The sequence below is a fragment of the Acomys russatus genome, chromosome 4 (genome assembly GCF_903995435.1).
Source record: "Acomys russatus chromosome 4, mAcoRus1.1, whole genome shotgun sequence".
Taxonomy (NCBI): domain Eukaryota; kingdom Metazoa; phylum Chordata; class Mammalia; order Rodentia; family Muridae; genus Acomys; species Acomys russatus.
The window spans coordinates 32,951,226-32,968,981 of record NC_067140.1 but is presented as its reverse complement, the minus strand read 5'-3'; the positions used below and the strand labels follow the sequence as shown (position 1 = coordinate 32,968,981).

Sequence of the window (17,756 nt, the reverse complement as noted above, 5' to 3'; positions counted from 1 at the left end):
AAACTTCTTTATGGTGTTGATGACTCTACTATCCATAAGCAATAGATGTGCCAGCATCCTTAGGTTAAATAAAAAAAAAATCTTATTGTATTAACTTAGAAGGGGGAAATAGATATTCATTTGTTTGTACAATATGAAATAGCTATATTTTATACCAATGTACTAAATGGTTCTGTTTTTAATTTCCCACTAAATTTTTAGAGTTCTATGGTTAAGTTGGAGTGAGTCTCTATAGAGGACAGGAAACAAGAAAGGAGCTGTGAGATATAGGGAGATGGTACTAACATATATGTTATGTAAAAGTAAAAAGGGAAATACTAGGTTTAGAATGGTTTAAATGGGGATGGAGCAGTAGGATAGTAACAACAATAGTGTGGAAGAAACAACAAAAACTAAAGATGGGTGAATAAGCCATATATAAATCTACTAATTTATAAACTAAATGAAAATGTAATTTAAAATGAAATTTTGGATGTGAGCTACAGGTATAAAGAATGTGGATCACAGAAAGAAGGCTTAGGTTTTACGCAAAAGTCCAAGTGCTGGTTACAGTACACTACCCTGCAAGTTGTTGGGAATCCCAGAGACTTCCTAAACACGATTAATTCAGGTTTTCCAGAAGACCTAGATGTTAAGATTCTATTGTTAAAAACATCACACAGTTTTGATAAAGTACAGATAAGTCACTCTAAAGCTAGACTGGAAGTTTCCTCCTTGCTGGCTAGCATTCATAGTGCTTAAAGGTGCTATGCAGACTGCAAGGGAGAAAATTCATTAATGTTCTTATACATCTACGAATGCTGAGTGTTATTTAGCTGAATTTCCAGTAGTATCTGTCCATCAGGACCATAGTGACCTGGCTGTTTAGGAGGTTACCAACCTTCACCAACACCCCTGGAGCATCATGAAATAAAGAGTAGAAAATATTAAGAGCGGGATAAAAAAGGAGTGTTATGGAATTCTGTCTAATGGGTATGGAAATCATAAACAACAACATATCTGGCTGCCTGCAGAAGACACACACACACACACACACACACACACACACACACACACACACACACACACACCCCACCCCAAAAGAGAGAGAAAGTGTGTCATGAAAGGACGAGAACTAATTGGAAAGAAAGGAGTCATCAAAGTGCAAGGACATAAGAGACAGCAATGAGGAATGGATGTTGTCACAGTATGTTACATGAAAGCATAAAACTATAGAAAGAAAAGATTGGCCTTGCTGGCAGAGAGCATGGCCAGAAAATACAGAGAAGAATGGGCATCTTTGTTCAGCATCTCTGGTCTCCACCACAGACATATTTTGTGTTGTGATCCAGAGCCATGACACAGGAGGTGCCCCATAATTATTGGGGATTGGTTTAAAATGGTTAGCAAAGCCACTCATAATCAGCAGAATTGGATGTCAACAAGGACCCACTTCCAAGAGGACAGTAAGAAAGCAAGAGCAGCAAATAGCTTACACAACAGAAGGAGGGGAACTTGCTGGGTTTGTACTATGGCAACCAAAACAGTACAGCACAGAATAGCAAACACTGCTGAAGCTTGACCTGTCTTCTTACTTTTACTCAAGGTCAAATTTCCTAAGCATCCACAACTCAAAACTGTGTGCATATATGTTTTTTATCTGTGGGGGGAGGTGTGCAACAGTGTGTGTGCATGTTCATGTGGTTATGTGCACATATGAGTGTGTATGGTGCAAATGCACATTTATGTATACACACATGGTGGCCAGAGGCCAATGTCAAATGTTGTTTTCAATTGCTTTCCACATTGTTTTTGGAGACAGGATCTCTCACTGAAACTGAAGCTCTTCCATTTGGCTAGACTGGCAACCAATAAGCTTCAGGGATTTTCCTGTCTCTGATCCTCATGACCCTACCCCAAGCTGAGATATAGACATGTCCCAAATTCAGTTTTTAGGTGTATGCAAAACTCAGGTCCTCAGGATTCTGCACCAAGCATTTTTACCAACTAAGCAATACCCATAGCCCATTTCTTCATGTATGTAAAATGGGGTGTATGGCTTTTTAGATAATATGTTAGATGCCAGTACAATAGCTTATAGAATATACATGCAAATGTTCTTTTCATTTCATTATAAATTGACCTAAGCCTAATATAAACTTGTACCATGTAGAGAAAACTCTTCATCAAATCTCCAGGGAACCTCAAAAACCTCTGTTTTGAAGATCCTATTTCCTTGAAAGCAGAACATTTAGACAACATTGGGGAAAAAGACAAAAAGAATGATGTCTGTAAGTCACAGTAAATCTTCGGCTAAATTATTCATGCTATTTATTTATAAACAGCACAGCAAGTCAGCCATGAAGATAAAATTGGGAAATCAATTTCCCTAGAAAATAGTTCAGGTTCTATGGAGTTGTCTTTGAGGATCTGATGGCTGCAATGATGAATTGTTGTTACAGCCTCAGTCACATAAAGAGACCATTACAGAAAGACTAACACAGGGGCAATTGTGAGTTACAGGGATGAGGATGCAAGGAGAAATTGGCTTGCACCTCCTGGGAAGGGTTTCTGAGCTTCTTTCATTCCTCTAGCTTTCCCTTTGCAAATAAAATGTGTGAGGCAGCCCGGGATGACTGCAGAAATGTGAACAAAGATATAATTCAAATTAATTCAAGCTTCAAATCCTAATACATCTAACACTTAAGTGTTATCAGAAATGTATCTACCATAAATTTGACAACAAAAAAATTATTACTCAAAAGCTAGCCAAGAAGAATGAACCAAATTGTAGTAATTTTGAAAAAAATGATTATTATTTTGGCACATATAAGTGGTTGTTTGTCTAATTTTTATTCTCTTTTCTGCTCACAGAATACAAAATTGTTTTCTGGCTGGTTCCCCACTTCTTGTAGTCATGATCTACAGGGATGGATACTCACTTAGCTGTGAGTAGCAGATACTCTTTGGTTAATGTCAAACTTTCTTCACTGTAATGAAGGCAAGCCTTGACAAGACCACTAAATACTCTGCAGAAGAGAAAACCTTATTCCTGAAAGGGAGAAAGAAGTTCTTCTTTTTCCTGTAAGTGGCACTGTGTGTGGATTTGATGAGTCAACTGCCACAGCACCATGCTTCCAGCATGTAGTGAGGCTCTGCTAACTCAGCAAAAGGAGAGAAATGAAGAGTCTAATTCCCAAGGATGTCCATTGAATCACTGCTGTAATCTGTCCTACTTCTGGACACCTGGTGTGTGATAAGTGTGTTTCCTAATTATTTATGCCAACTTCCTTTGACCCTCCTGATTATTACAAAACAGTACACTCCAATACAAAAATCTTAATGAGTTTAACAAGAGTATGGGAGGCATGGCTCTGACCTGTCTGGTGTTCTCTTTTTCTACCCCTAACAACATGGTTTGTTTAAGGTGTCCCTAATTATGGATACGTAATTGTTTCACAATGGAAAAACTTAAGGGAAATAAATCTGTCCATGCACTGATTCCTTGGATTTTTCTCCTGCTTTCTTCCTGACCTGTGGACTAAATGACCAGGGACAGCATAGTCAAGAAGCCACAGTTCTTCATGCTTTGACCAGCGGTAGGCTTCCTAAAGGCCTCCCTCCAGGCTTCCTCAGTAAACGAGGAAGAGAAGTTTCCATTTGGTTGGACCCTGCTTGTTGAGTTTCACTGATACAGTAAATCAACACCAATGAAAGCATTACGCTAGTTATTTAGCATTAAATAACTCCCAAAATAAGGATTACTTGGAAAATAATGTGAGGATAAAAAAATGTGGGCTCTAGGAATAGACTTCTTGGGTTTGAAAGCTGCCTCTGCCTCTGCAAGCAGTAGGAGTTTAGATAAGCTACTTAATTTCTCAAAGTCTCAATTTCCCAAATGGAAAAATTAAGATAATAATAAAACTAAATCCCCTCCAAAGAGTTATTAAGAGAATTTAATGAGCCAAGCCACATGGGAAAAAATTGAGCCTGGAACTCAATGCATTACTTCATCCATGAAAAGCTAAGCACATCACTCCCATTCTGGGTACTCAGACCACAAAATAGATAAAATTCCCCACCCTTCCAGTCCTAGCCCTCCATAAAGAGTGAAACGACAACAAGCAGCACAAGGAATGCTAGTGCAGTTTTTATTACACGGAGATTAAAGCTACTGAAAATGAATACCATGGAAGAGGAACAGAGAGTGGTTGAGGAGTGGAGTGCTGTAATTGAGATAGGTAAGTAGTGAAAGTGGCTTAGGAGGCCAATGCATGGAAGGGAATAAGACATAAGAGCCCCTGGGGTAAGGCAAAGGGAAATGCCAGAGAGAAAACCTAACGTAAGACCAATCCTTTTTCTGAAAGTAATCTACAGATTCCATACAATCCCCACCAAAGTTTAATGACATTCTTTGCAAAAGGAGGAAAAAAACATTTATAACTCATAGAGTTACTAAAGAGCCTGAGCAGCTCAGGCAAGCCAAAGCAGAAAGAGTGGCAGGAATCACAATACCTGGTCTCAACTTCCACTGAGAGTCACGTAATTAGTCAGGTTGGTAATGAATCCCCAAGTGTAGAAGACTAAAACCAGATCAAGTTCTCTTGGCCTACCTACACAAAGACCAGATCAAAGCAACTCGAAGATCGAACATAAGATCTGAAACAACTGGAAGAAAACAAGAGTAAAATACATCAAGATGTAAGCATAGTCAGGGACTCCTGGAAGTCTACTTCACAACTGGCCAATGGAATTGCATGAAATTGTAAAACTTCTGCACATCAAAGGAAATAAACACCAAAGTAAAGAGGTGGTTTATAAAACCTTAGCTAGGTACATGTCTGATGGGAAATAAATATTGAGAACATGTGAAGAGCTAAAACTTAAACACAAAATAATTAAACACTAGAACTGACAAATAGCAAATGAACTGAATAGACACTTTTCAAGTGAAGAAATATATATGACCAATAAATACAGGAAACAAACCCAGAATATTTAAACACCAGGAAATGGAAGCCCAAACCCACATTGGGATTCTTACCTCACATCAATAAAAATGGTTGTTATATTTGTTCACTTCAGTAAGAATTCCTTGGTTACATTTATTCTCAGGTATGTTTTGCAGCTATTATGACTAGGATATTTTCCCTGATATTTTTCTGAGCAAGTTTAGTATTAGTATATATAAAATTTACCTTGATTTAATATGCAACTATTTGGCTGAAATTGTTTAACAGGTCTAGGGGTGTTGTAGTGATATCTTTAGGATCTCTTATGTACAAGATCAAATCCTTTATGATCAGGGATAATTTGACTTTTCGTCTCATGTTTGATTCAATTTACTCTTTCTGTTCTATAATAAATTAAGGCATTGAGCACTATATTGGTAAGAGTAAAATGTGTGTACATGCTTGTTCGAGATTTTGGAGGAAAACTTCTGCTCCCCCACCATTTAGCAATTAAGTGTTTTATCTATGTTGAGATGTGTCCCTTATTTCTAGTTTTTCTGGGTATTTTTTACACAACATTAGTTAAATTTTGTCAAAGGCATATTTTTGCACTAATTAAAATAATCATTTATGTCCATCCTTAAGTCTATTTTTATGTCATATTTTAATTATTGATATTTGCATGTTCAACCAACCTTGCATGACTGTAATTAAATCAACTTGAACACAGCATAAACAATTCTTAATATGTGTTGTTAAATTTGATTGCAAGAATTGAATTACTATCTTTTAACTTTTGACAAATTCATGTGTATATACATGGTCCATTGGCATCTCATGTCTCCTTTACCTTCCTGTTGCCTTCTTATATCTACAATAAAGATTCTAGAACATTCTGCTAACCTGCCTATGTTATAGCACTTGATGTTATGTAACCTCTTCCATGGAGGAAGCAGTAAGACTCCACACACACACATTGGAAAAGTTTTTATTGAGACCTCACCATCTGTGCAAACTCTTTCTGGCGTTAAGCACCTTCCACTTTGGCAATGCGGTCTTTCTTGAGTGATCCCATAAATGCCTTCTTCTTCTCTATGGTCTGCAAATGACCATGGCCAAAATTGGAGATGCTGTCAATGAACTTCAGATCAATCGTCTCTAGAGCTCGCCTTTTGATCTGCACCAGCAAGGACTTGCAAAAAGTAAACCTTCCCATCTTGGTTTCCACCACAGAGCCTTTAAACATAGCAAAGTCATTGGTCGCTTCATCGTAATGGAGAAAGCCACCCTAGGGAATCATAAAAAGCTTTTGATCAATGAGGCCACTTAGCCAGTCACATAGCCAACCATCCGCACCAGAGCTGTTCTCAAAAGAAAGACAAGAAGGAATGGTTCCTCAGTTTTGCTCGGGTGCTGTTCCCAGGCAGTAAGACCTCTTTTTGAACCTCAACTAGAGATCCATATTGCTCATGACCAAGGCACTGTTGTTGGCTGTCAGCTCTCTCCACTATTTGCATGGCCAGATGTTCTACCAGGCTTGAGGTTAGTGGAGGATCCACTTACTTTCTAACAGACTCCAAGTGTTCAGAGGATCCCATAGCCAATTAATTTTGTGTCAAAACTTTGTAACTGAAGGCTGGAGAAATGGCTCAGCAGTTGAGTCTGTTGCTCCTGTAGAGGAACTAGACTCAGTCCATCAGCCATATGGTATCTCGCAACCATCCACAACTCTGGTTCTAGGAAATCTGACAGTCCCTTCTGTCTTCCACAGACACTGAGCATATGTGGTGCATTTGTATACAGGCAAAACATAAAAATAAATAAATTCTAAACAAATCCTTTCATAAAATTTTTGAATTGGATCTTCGTAATCTAACTGATTACATTTTTAGACAAGATAGTCTGTTATGTTGACCACATTGTAGGTCACAAAGCAAGCCTCAACAGATACAAGAAGATTGAAATAATACCTTGTATCCTATCAGATCACCATGCTCTTAGGCTGCAATTCAACAACAACAGAAATAACAAAAAGCCTACACGTATGTGGAAACTAAACAACTCTCTGCTAAATGACACCTGGGTCAGGGAAGAAATAAAGAAAGAAATCAAGGAGTTTCTGAAATTCAATGAAAATGAAGGAACAACATACCCAAATTTGTGGGATACATTGAAAGCAGTGCTAAGAGGAAAATTCATAGCAGTAAGTGCCTTTAAAAAGAAATTGGAAACATTGCACATAAGCATCTTAACGACACAACTGGAAGCCCTAGAAAAAAAAGAAGCAGAAACACCCAAGAGGAGTAGACGTCTGGAAATAATCAAACTCAGGGCTGAAATTAACTAATTAGAAACTAAGAAAACAGTCCAAAGAATCAACAAAACCAAGAGCTGGTTCTTTGAGAAAAATCAACAAAATAGACAGACCGTTAGCCAAACTAACTAAAAGGCAGAGAGACAGTATTGAAATCAACAAAATCAGAAATGAAAAGGGAGACATAACAACAGACACTGAAGAAATACAAAGAATCATAAGATCCTACTTTGAAGACATATATGCCTTTGAAAATCTAAGGGAAATGGACGATTTTCTTGATCAATTTCATTTGCCAAAGTTGAGTAAAGAACAGATAAACAAGCTAAATAGTCCCATTTCCCCTACAGAAATAGAAGCAATCATTGATAGTCTCCCAAGCAAAAAAAGCCCAGGGCCAGATGGTTTCAGTGCAGAATTCTACCAGGCCTTCAAGGGTGAGCTAATACGGATACTCGTCAAGCTGCTCCAAAAGATAGAAATGGATGGAACATTACCAAATTCATTCTATGAGGCCATAGTCACATTGATACCTAAACCTCACAAAGACTCAAGAAAGAAAGAGAATTTCAGACCAATTTCTCTTGTGAATATTGATGCAAAAATACTAAATAAAATACTGGCAAAACGAATACAAGAACACATCAAAGATATCATTCATCATGACCAAGTAGGCTTCATTCCAGGCATGCAGGGATGGTTTAATATACGGAAATCCATCAGTGTAATCCACCATATAAACAAACTGAAGAGAAAAAGCCACATGATCATCTCCTTGGATGCAGAGAAAGCATTTGATAAAATTCAACACCCATTCATGTTTAAAGTTTTAGAGAGATCAGGGATACAAGGCACTTTCTTCAACATAATAAAGGCTATATACAGCAAGCCAATAGCCAAAATCAAAGTAAATGGTGAGATACTCAAGGAAATTCCTCTAAAATCGGGAACAAGGCAAGGCTGCCCACTCTCTCCATATCTCTTCAATATAGTACTCGAAGTTCTAGCCAGAGCAATAAGACAACAAAAGATCAAGGGTATCCAAATGGGAAAGGAGGAAATCAAATTATCCCTATTTGCAGATGATATTCTAGTGTACATAAGTGACCCTCAAAATTCCACCAGAGAACTCCTAAAGCTTATAAACACCTTCAGCAAATTGGCTGGATACAAAATTAACTCAAAAAGTCTGTAGCCTTCCTATACACAAATGACAAGCTTGCAGAGGAAGAAATTAGGAAAACCACACCCTTCACATTAGCCACAAGCAATATCAAATATTTAGGAGTTACTCTAACTAAGCAAGTGAAGGACTTGTTTGAAAAAAATTTCAAAACTCTGAAGAAAGAGATTGAAGATGACGTGAGAAGATGGAATGATCTTCCTTGCTCATGGATCGGGAAAATTAACATAGTAAAAATGGCCATCCTACCAAAAGCTATCTACAAATTCAATGCAATCCCTATCAAAATACCTACACAATTTCTTAAAGACATTGAAAGTTCAATTCTGAACTTCATGTGGAAAAACAAAAAACCCAGAATAGCTAAAACAATCCTGTACAATAAAAGGTGCTCCAGAGGAATCTCCATACTTGATCTCAAACTGTACTATAAAGCAATAGTAATTAAAACAGCATGGTACTGGCACAGCAACAGGCTGGTTGATCAGTGGAATCGAATCGAAGACCCAGATATGAATCCACACAAATATGGTCACTTGATTTTTGACAAAGAAGCCAAATCCATTCAATGGAAAAAGAATAGCATCTTCAACAAATGGTGCTGGTCTAACTGGAGGTCTATGTGTAAAAAAATGCAACTGGACCCATATTTGTCACCTAGCACAAAACTCAAATCCATGTGGATTAAAGACCTCAACATAAAACCAGAGACACTAAGTCACTTAGAGGAAAAAGTGGGGAAGAGCCTGGAACATATTGGCACAGGAGACAACTTCCTGAACAGAACACCGACAACCCAGGCCTTAATGTCAACCATTAATAAATGGGACCTCCTGAGGCTGAGAAGCTTCTGTAAGGCAGGAGACACTGTCAAGAGAACAAAGCGACAGCCTACAGACTGGGAAAAGATCTTTACCAACCCTACATCTGACAAAGGTCTAATATCCAAAATATATAAAGAACTCAAGAAATTAAACACCACCAAACCAAATAACCCAATTGAGAAATGGGGCTTGGAACTAAACAGAGAATTCTCAACAGAGGAATATCAAATGGCGGAGAAACACTTAAAGAAATGCTCAACCTCCTTAGTCATCAGGGAAATGCAAATCAAAACAACTCTGAGATTCCATCTTACACCCATCAGAATGGCTAAGATCAAAAATTCAAGCAACACCACATCCTGGTGAGGATGTGGGGAGAGAGGAACACTCCTTCACTGCTGGTACATATACACTATGGAATAATATTCAGCTATTAAAAACAAGGAATTCCCAAAATTTGTGGATAAATGGATTGAGCTAGAAATGATCATAATGAGTGAGTTAACCCAGAAGCAGAAAGACTCAAATGGTATATATTCACTTATGTCTGCATATTAGCCCAAGGGGCATGTCACACGAAAGCCTTCACTTCCCAGGAAACTAGGACAGAGGGGAGGACATCCTATTGGGACTTTAGATGAGAGACGCATGGGTGAATAGCAAAGTAGAAGGATCCAGAGGGTCCTAGAAACCTACAAGTAGAACATTATGATAGGCATATTTGGGCCCAGGTGTCCCGCTCAAAATAAGGCACCAGCCAAGGACAATAAAGGCAGTAAACTTTAAACCCCTACCCAGATCTAGCTAATGGTCAGAACATTCTCCACAGTTGAATGGAGAGTGGGATATGACTTTCTCATGTACTCTGGTGCCTCACATTTGACCATGTCCCCTGGAGGGGGAGACCTGGTGGCACTCAGAGGAAAGACAGCAGGTTACCAAGAAGAGACTTGATAGGCTATGAGCATATACAGGGGGAGGAAATCCGCTTCAGGAACAGTCATAGGGGAGGGGAATAAGGGGAAAATGGGAGGGAGGGAAGAATGGGAGGATACAAGGGATGGGATAACCATTGAGATGTAACAAGAATAAATTAAAAAAAAAAAAAAGATAGTCTGTTATGATCTGAATTGTGGCATTCCAAACTTTGTGTACTTAAGCCAACTTCTCAGACTGATTGTACATAGTCATACAAAGCTGAAGTTTCTTGGAAGGGATTCAGCCACGGAAATAGAACCCTCATTTGGGTTCTATTGGTTGGTGCTCTTATAAAAGAAGCCTGATGTTGGTCATTGGTGGTGCACGCCTGTAATCCCAGCACTCGGGAGGCAAAGGCAAGTGGATCTTCATGAGTTTGAGGTTAGCCTGGTCAACAGGGAGTTCAGGGAAGCTAGGGCTACCCTGTCTCAAATAAAAAAGGAGGGGGGCTGAAAATATCTCTTCTACCTTCCACTGGTAATTTTAAAACAAGAACTATTATCTTTCATAAGTTTGTCATAAAAGGGTAATCTGTAAGTTTTACGCTGACACACAAAGGCTCAATTGTGATGATGCAGTCACGACCTAGCTTCACCTCTTTAATTAAAGAGGTTATTTCAGCTTCTTTCAGGCGCTTTGTGCAGAGATTGCATGAGGGGGCTATTGGGGTTAGAGAAGCTGAAGGTAAAGAGGTATTTGGAGAATTAAATATATTTGTGGTGATTTACCTGAGCAGATTTATCTTCTTGTAAACAGAATCTTTAAGTAGGAGGTGGCAGTGTACACCTGTATAATCAGCACTCAGGAGGTAGAAGCCAGCCTCTGCTGCATAGGCAACATACTATGACTTTGACTCAAAAAAAAACCCATAGAATATTTGTAAGAATAGTTGTGACAAGAACCTGCAGGAAAAAATTCTTACTCCTATGCAACTCCAGAATAATAGAGACTCTGTCATGATAAATGTTTTGGAACATGAAGAATTTCTGTGCCTAATTATTTAATTTCTATATCTTGATCATTTCTTATTTGCTCAAAGCCCTTAAATTAAGATTTTCACTTTGTGGGTGATTCAAAGACAAGACAGTGATAATACAACAGTAGAAAAAAGAACAAGTGTGTGCATATGTGTTCAAATTCAAGCACATGTATGGGGGTACAAAAATAGCTCTGGTGGACTTCCTTAGGATCCATCCACCATGGTTTTTTTTAAAGCCAAGTCTCTCATTGACCTGAAGATTGCCAAATAGGCTAGGCTAGCTGTCTAAGGAGCCCAGAGAATTTGCTCCTCTCTGTCTGCCTGGTGCTAGTTTGCATAGCAAGTCTGGGAAATCAAACTCAGGTCCCTAGACTTTCAAGGCAAAAGCTTTAATTACTGAGCTATTTCTCCAGACTTTTATAATTTTTTAGACAGATTCTCATGTAATCTGGCCTGGACTCAAATTTACTATGTAACCCAGGCTAACCTCTTGATCCCTCTGTCTCCTTAGTGCTGAGATTACAGATCTAAGCACAAGTGGTATTTCTCATGTCCTAGTTCTAAGCACTGAAAAATGTGGATAACCTTGAAGTACAACACAGTACTGTAAAATAAAGGCATTTGAAAACTCAAAAGCAAAACCCCAGAAAAGGTTGGAAAGGCAAATAAAGGCCCTTATATCGGAGTCTGAGGTAGCTAAACTCAGCGGTTAAGAGGAAGGACACTGCTCTGGGTAAAACAGCAGAGCTGGTCTCAACTATTCCCAGGGAACTCCCACCACCACCATTACTGGGAGAAGATACAAATTGACGCTGTCCCTTCATTTAGCAAACTTCTCCATGTGACATGTAATTATACTCTTAGACACAGCCCTGCATCTAACCCATCTAATTATAGCCGACTGGAGAGTTGTAAAGATAACTTCTATGAAAACTTCCTTCTATTCCTGAAAGGACACACCAGCAAGGAGACTGCTCCAGGCTGGGGCAGAAGTGATAGACCAAGAGTTATATAAGTCCAGCTGCTGGAGACAGGCTGTGCTGTAGTCTCTGGGCTATGGGCACTGCCCAGGCTGGAGGGTGCACTGCATCCACTTTCTAGCCAGCTAAAAATAAACCTTGACTGCGTGCTTGCTCCACCTGTGCCCTGCGTGAATTCTCTTCAGAATCACAAGAAGCGAGGGTTTGGCTGCAGATGGGATGGGAGGGAGGTCAGGAAAAGGCATCTCCATGCCCCTCACCCCCACCATGTGAAGACACAGGAGGAAGGAGCCACCAAAGAAATAAAAAACAGGCTCCCACCAGAAAACAAACTTGCCTCGAACTTGGACTTCCCAGACTTAAAAAGTGTGTGCAAGAAATGTCCCTTTTTGACGTTTTGTAATAGTTGTCTGAATAGGTTAAGACACAAATGGTTGGAAAAGAGCACACGAGAGAGAGGAAGATGTAGCAAGAGGGTTATGTATTTTCAGTCATTTTTCTGAGGTGAAACAGTGTTTTCAGAGAAAAGAGATTTCTCTGTTGCAGATTTGAATTCTCTTCGTGTTAATAAATGGGCCACGAAAGCAGCTGGGTGCCCCCTTATCTCCTATTTACGTTAATCCTTTCCCTTGTAGCCGGGCTGGACAAGGATGAAATCCCCAGCATTAGGTATTAAAAGAGACAGAGGAAGCACACAAACCAATTTACAGGGTTTCGCTTGACCAGTCTTCCTCATTTGAGTCCTATTAACTCTGATAATGTATCCTCACTATTAATCAGCTTGGTAGAAAGCAAGGTAACATCCTGTGTGAATGCGGGTGGGCTGTCAGCCTTCAGTGATGCTGAGGGTACCAGCTCAACAGCTGGAAACTTAGAAACCGCAAAAGAACATAGAAATCATCACCCTTTTAGTTCTCAGGAAGTAGTGGATAAGGCAGCAGATACTTTCAGGAAAAACACCAGGGAGGACAGTGTCTTAGGAGCTATCTGTGGATTTCCGTCTTCTTGGCAGGAAGGAATTCAATGCCTCTCAGCCTCTGCATCTTCAAATCCTGCACAGGGGTTGTGAAGATCTGTGAGGTGTGGACATAACAGTCAGCAGTCCATGCCTATCCTACAGAAAATGCTAAGTAACAAGAACAAAAACAGTATTCTCCCACTAATCTTCATAAAGGTCACGTGTGATTTTTAAGAGAAAAGCACAGCATTTGAGAAGCCTCTCAATTCCTTTTCCTGGTCTTTCCCTTCAAACTCACTCCAAAATTCTCTTCTCCTGAGTAATTTTCACTGAGGGTTTCCACATCTAAGACTAGGGATGCCACATCCATGTGTGAAAAACTAAGGCAGTGGTCTGTCTACTCAGAGGTTCAAAAATAGTTTTTCCTTAATCCGTATGTTCTTGGATATCACCTGATCTTCTGCCAGTTCCCCACCAGTCTTATGTAATAGAAGACAGTTCCCTGGTTATATCAAGAGAGGCATGTCTACCTCAGCTGTTAGCTCATGGCAACCCATTCACCATCTCAGGGATGAACCAAGACTCTTCGACACTGAAAGGCTTGCTGGCTCTGAATTAGGGCTGTTCCACTAGTCATCAGAAAAGAAGCAAGAGATTCAGAGAAATACTCAATGTGCAAACATGGATGGTAGAGTGAGAAAGGAACAGGCAAGGTTTATTAAAGAAAAAAATATTGCTAATAAACCCACTGAATCCATGAACTTCACAGAACCCAGAGAGGCCCAGTAAATATTATATGCAGTAAAGAACTTTGGCTTGAGACAATCAGATCAGATATTTAGGATTGTATATGATTCTACATTTTAAATGGCTGTTTCATAACTAGAACATACAATGGGGTCGCTGAAAAATAGTGACAATGAATTAAGCTTATCCAGATTAATTCTAAGGAGACCAGCTCAAAGAATGCATGATAAGAGATGAGCTTCTCATATTGAGATGATGCACAGATGCCTGAGGAATCCAGAGAGTCCTTCACCGTGGACCACCCCAGCTGTGAGGTGGAAAGCTGTGGTTTCTGTGGAAGTTTCCAGAAGACCCCACACTTGGAAGATAAATCTTAACTCTAAGTTAGACACAGCATTTTGGAGTCTGTGTGGATATCTATGCAAAGAGAGGTCACTTGAGGAAAGCACAAAATGAGACAAGAAGGCAAAGTATATAATACTATAAGTACCAATATGTAAGAGGTAGTTGAAGAAAAGGCACTAAGAGATATAAGAAGAGGGTTTCAACAGAAAGACTTAAAGCACCATTAGTATCCATTATCTCTGACCTGCAGATCATTGACCCATTCAACACAATGCTGTGCTTTCTGTGGGACCATCACTGTGCTAAGTGGTGGTGTGGTCAGGAATAAAGCAATCCAGAACTGACATTCATGGACGTTTTTATCTGGGAAAGAGTGCGTCCAGATACAAGTGAGCCACTGAGCGTTCATTAGGGGGCCTTTCAAAGAACCAGCGGAGATGGAAAAGAAAACTAGAGAAGCACCTGGGAAAGTTAAAACAATGGAAGTAAACTCAGTCTATAAGTTAGACACGTGAAAAGCAAATAGAGGGGGCATGAGGTTAGTGTTCTGGAAGGGCTTTAAGCATTTGATGGCTGTGAAGAACTTTCTATACTTGAGGTTGAGTGACTCATCAGGGCTTGGACGTCTCCAAACACAAACAGTAGCGTGACTCGTGTCTGCATAGACTCTGGTGAAAGCGGCTGCTTGGGCAGATTGACAACCCTTTTGTGTCTTCTGAGACGATCAGCAGAGGCACTTTCCCCTATGGTCCCCTACAGCATATGCTCTCATCTGCACCATGAGAATATCTGCATGAGTCTAAGTACATACAGCAGGCCCTTTAATTAATGCTCAATATGCCTCACACATTAGCAAATATCACAGTGTCCCCCATGGAACTCTGAGACATCGGTACCCTTGTATCTCCCTCAAGATCTGGTTTGTCTCTTTTATAATAAAAGGGCACAGGTTACACACTCTTTGACAAAGACACAGTCAGTCCCATATTCCAATACCTTTCTGGATTTCAACTCTTTACTTGTTGTCTGGTATAGCTCTTTAGACTTCAGTGATTTCACCGCAGCCTATGGTCTCCATCTATTTCAAAAACTAACTTAAGATTTTTGATGTTATACTCAGGGGAATTAAAATATAAGTGCCAATATGCTTAATAGTTGCATCAAAAAATAAAAGAAAGTATTGTCACTACATCCTGTAGTTGAAAAATTTATGGCTTATGATTCTTTTCTTTTTGATTCATTCATTCTTTCTTACTTTTTCTTTTCTTTTCTTTTTTTGTGGGGGGGGGGTTGAGACAGGGTCTTTCTGTGTTAGCCTTGGCTACCTTGGACTCTCTTTGTGGACCAGGTTGGCCTTGAATGCACAATGATCCACCTGCCTCTGCCTCCAAAGTGCTACGATTAAAGGCATGCACCACCACACCTGGAAAAGATTTATTTATTTATTTATTTATTATGTATACAGTGCTCTGTTTACATGTACACCTGTAGGCTAGAAAAGGTCATCAGATCACATTATAGATGTGCTTGCTGGGAATTGAACTCAAGACCTCTGGAAAAGCATACAGTTCTCTTACCCGTTGAGCCATCTCTCCAGCAAATAATCAATTTATTTTATGTGCATTGGAGTGAGTGTGTCAGATCCGTTGAAACTGGAGTTAGACAGTTGTAAGCTGTCATGTGGGTGGTGTGAACTGAACCTGGGTCCTTTGGAAGAACAGACAGTGCTCTTAACCACTGAACCATCTCTCCATCCCTGCTTACGATTTTAATCAACCCATTATCTACACTAATCAAGCTCATGTACTCTTGTTCATGTATCCCTGAGGTAGTAGAAGGGCAGTTCAGCTTGGCTTTCCATTATATCTACATTGCTATTTCCTCAACTGAGCAATCTACACATAGAAGTTTGTTAGGATTACAATTTGTCAAGATAAATAAATTAATGTTGTGATTTCAGAAAAAAACGAAGCTCAAAATTAGCACTAACCCTGTCCACCCCCCTGCTGTGTGTGTGTGTGTGTGTGTGTGTGTGTGTGTGTGTGTGTGTGTGTGTGTGTGTGAACTCCAGGCCTCCTATAAGCTAGCATGTACTTTACTGCTGAGATACATTCCAACCTTCTTTCTCTATTCTCACTTTTTATTTTGAGACAGGACTCACAAAGCCCCTAGGCTAACCTTGAACTTGTGACCCTTCTGTCTCAGATCTTCAAGTAACAAGGATTACAGGTTTGTGCCACAGAGCACAACTGCAGTGCGCTTTTTAAAAAGTGGGATATGATTTATTTGGTATATTTTAGTAGAAAAATAAAATATCTAAGGATATTTGTAATTTTCTCTCAGAACATAAGGGGCTACGGTTGCTTTTATAACCTCAAAGTAGCTAGAGAAATCCAATCAATTAGTCAAGTGCAGGTGGTCCCATCTTAGTTTCCCCAAGGCAATGTGAGCCCATGATTGTTGTTCACATTCATGGTTTTCCAGTGACAACATTCCTTTCACCTTCAAATGTGTTTTCATTTAAGCAGTAAAATAATTTGTTGTCTTGAACTAGACAAGGAACACATTCAAAAAAATATTTCCAGCCAGTTAATTGATGGAGTTTTCCCTAATGTTTCAGAAGTGTTGAAGCCATGTAAGAGTTCTCCAGAACATAGATTCAGGGAAGTTAGCGCACAACCTTCCATGACAGGAGTATACCCAGGGACAGACAATTATGAAGGAGCCGGCTGCCTTTGGGTGCTAAGCAGGCTTTATGCACCTAATTCTTCCATTACAAACAAGAGGTGAGAAAAGTATTCATAACCTTGGCTTCACACTGACAAAATAAATCAGAGTTATAAAAACTTCATGTGACTTTAAAGAATGCACTGAGGTCTAAGGAAGAAAACTATAGCATTCTTCTAATTATTACTACTGATGTGCAGTGTTTAGATGAAGCCTCCAGACTGCCAGAAGCACCATTCAAATCCTTTAAGTGACAAGAAATCAGTCTATGTGTCCAACTTGGACCACTTACCAGGTTCTGATCACCCCATACCCCAAGCCAACACTGAAGCTCCAATCCCTTACTAAATTAATAAACCATCCTTCTGAGTGAGAGCCAGAGCAGAAGGACTGAGTCCTAGGACTTGCTAGTAATCTCATGGCTGGTTTGACTTAGCATTTTTGTAGATTTGAATCTTTCTGCTTTATTTCCTTCCTTCAAAAACATTACAAATCTATGCAAAAAAAAAAAAAAAAAAAAAAACTAAAACAAAAGACCTCCTCCTTCAGATATTACCCTCCTTCAGATCTTTGTTGGTGAATCCAGAAACACTGCAATTTCTCATCACCACTTTTTTTTTCCCACAATACCATTTGCCAGTACCTTTCCAAGCAATTTCTATCACCAAACTAAGATCATTTAAATATATGTGTAAATTTTCACAAGTGGCTCTATTAAATACTTAATGAATGTCCAAGGACACATTCTGCACTCACTATTAATTTCATGACCCTTATTATTTATTAATGA

At 39.4% G+C, this 17,756-nt stretch overlaps 1 non-coding gene across 1 annotated transcript; it reads right to left on the bottom strand.

Annotated features, from left to right (window-relative positions):
* Positions 1-6,291: 6,291 nt before the first annotated feature.
* On the bottom strand, positions 6,292-6,379 carry LOC127188731 (small nucleolar RNA U83B). Its single transcript, XR_007830578.1, has one exon. It is a non-coding gene; the product is annotated as a small nucleolar RNA U83B (small nucleolar RNA).
* Positions 6,380-17,756: the final 11,377 nt, after the last annotated feature.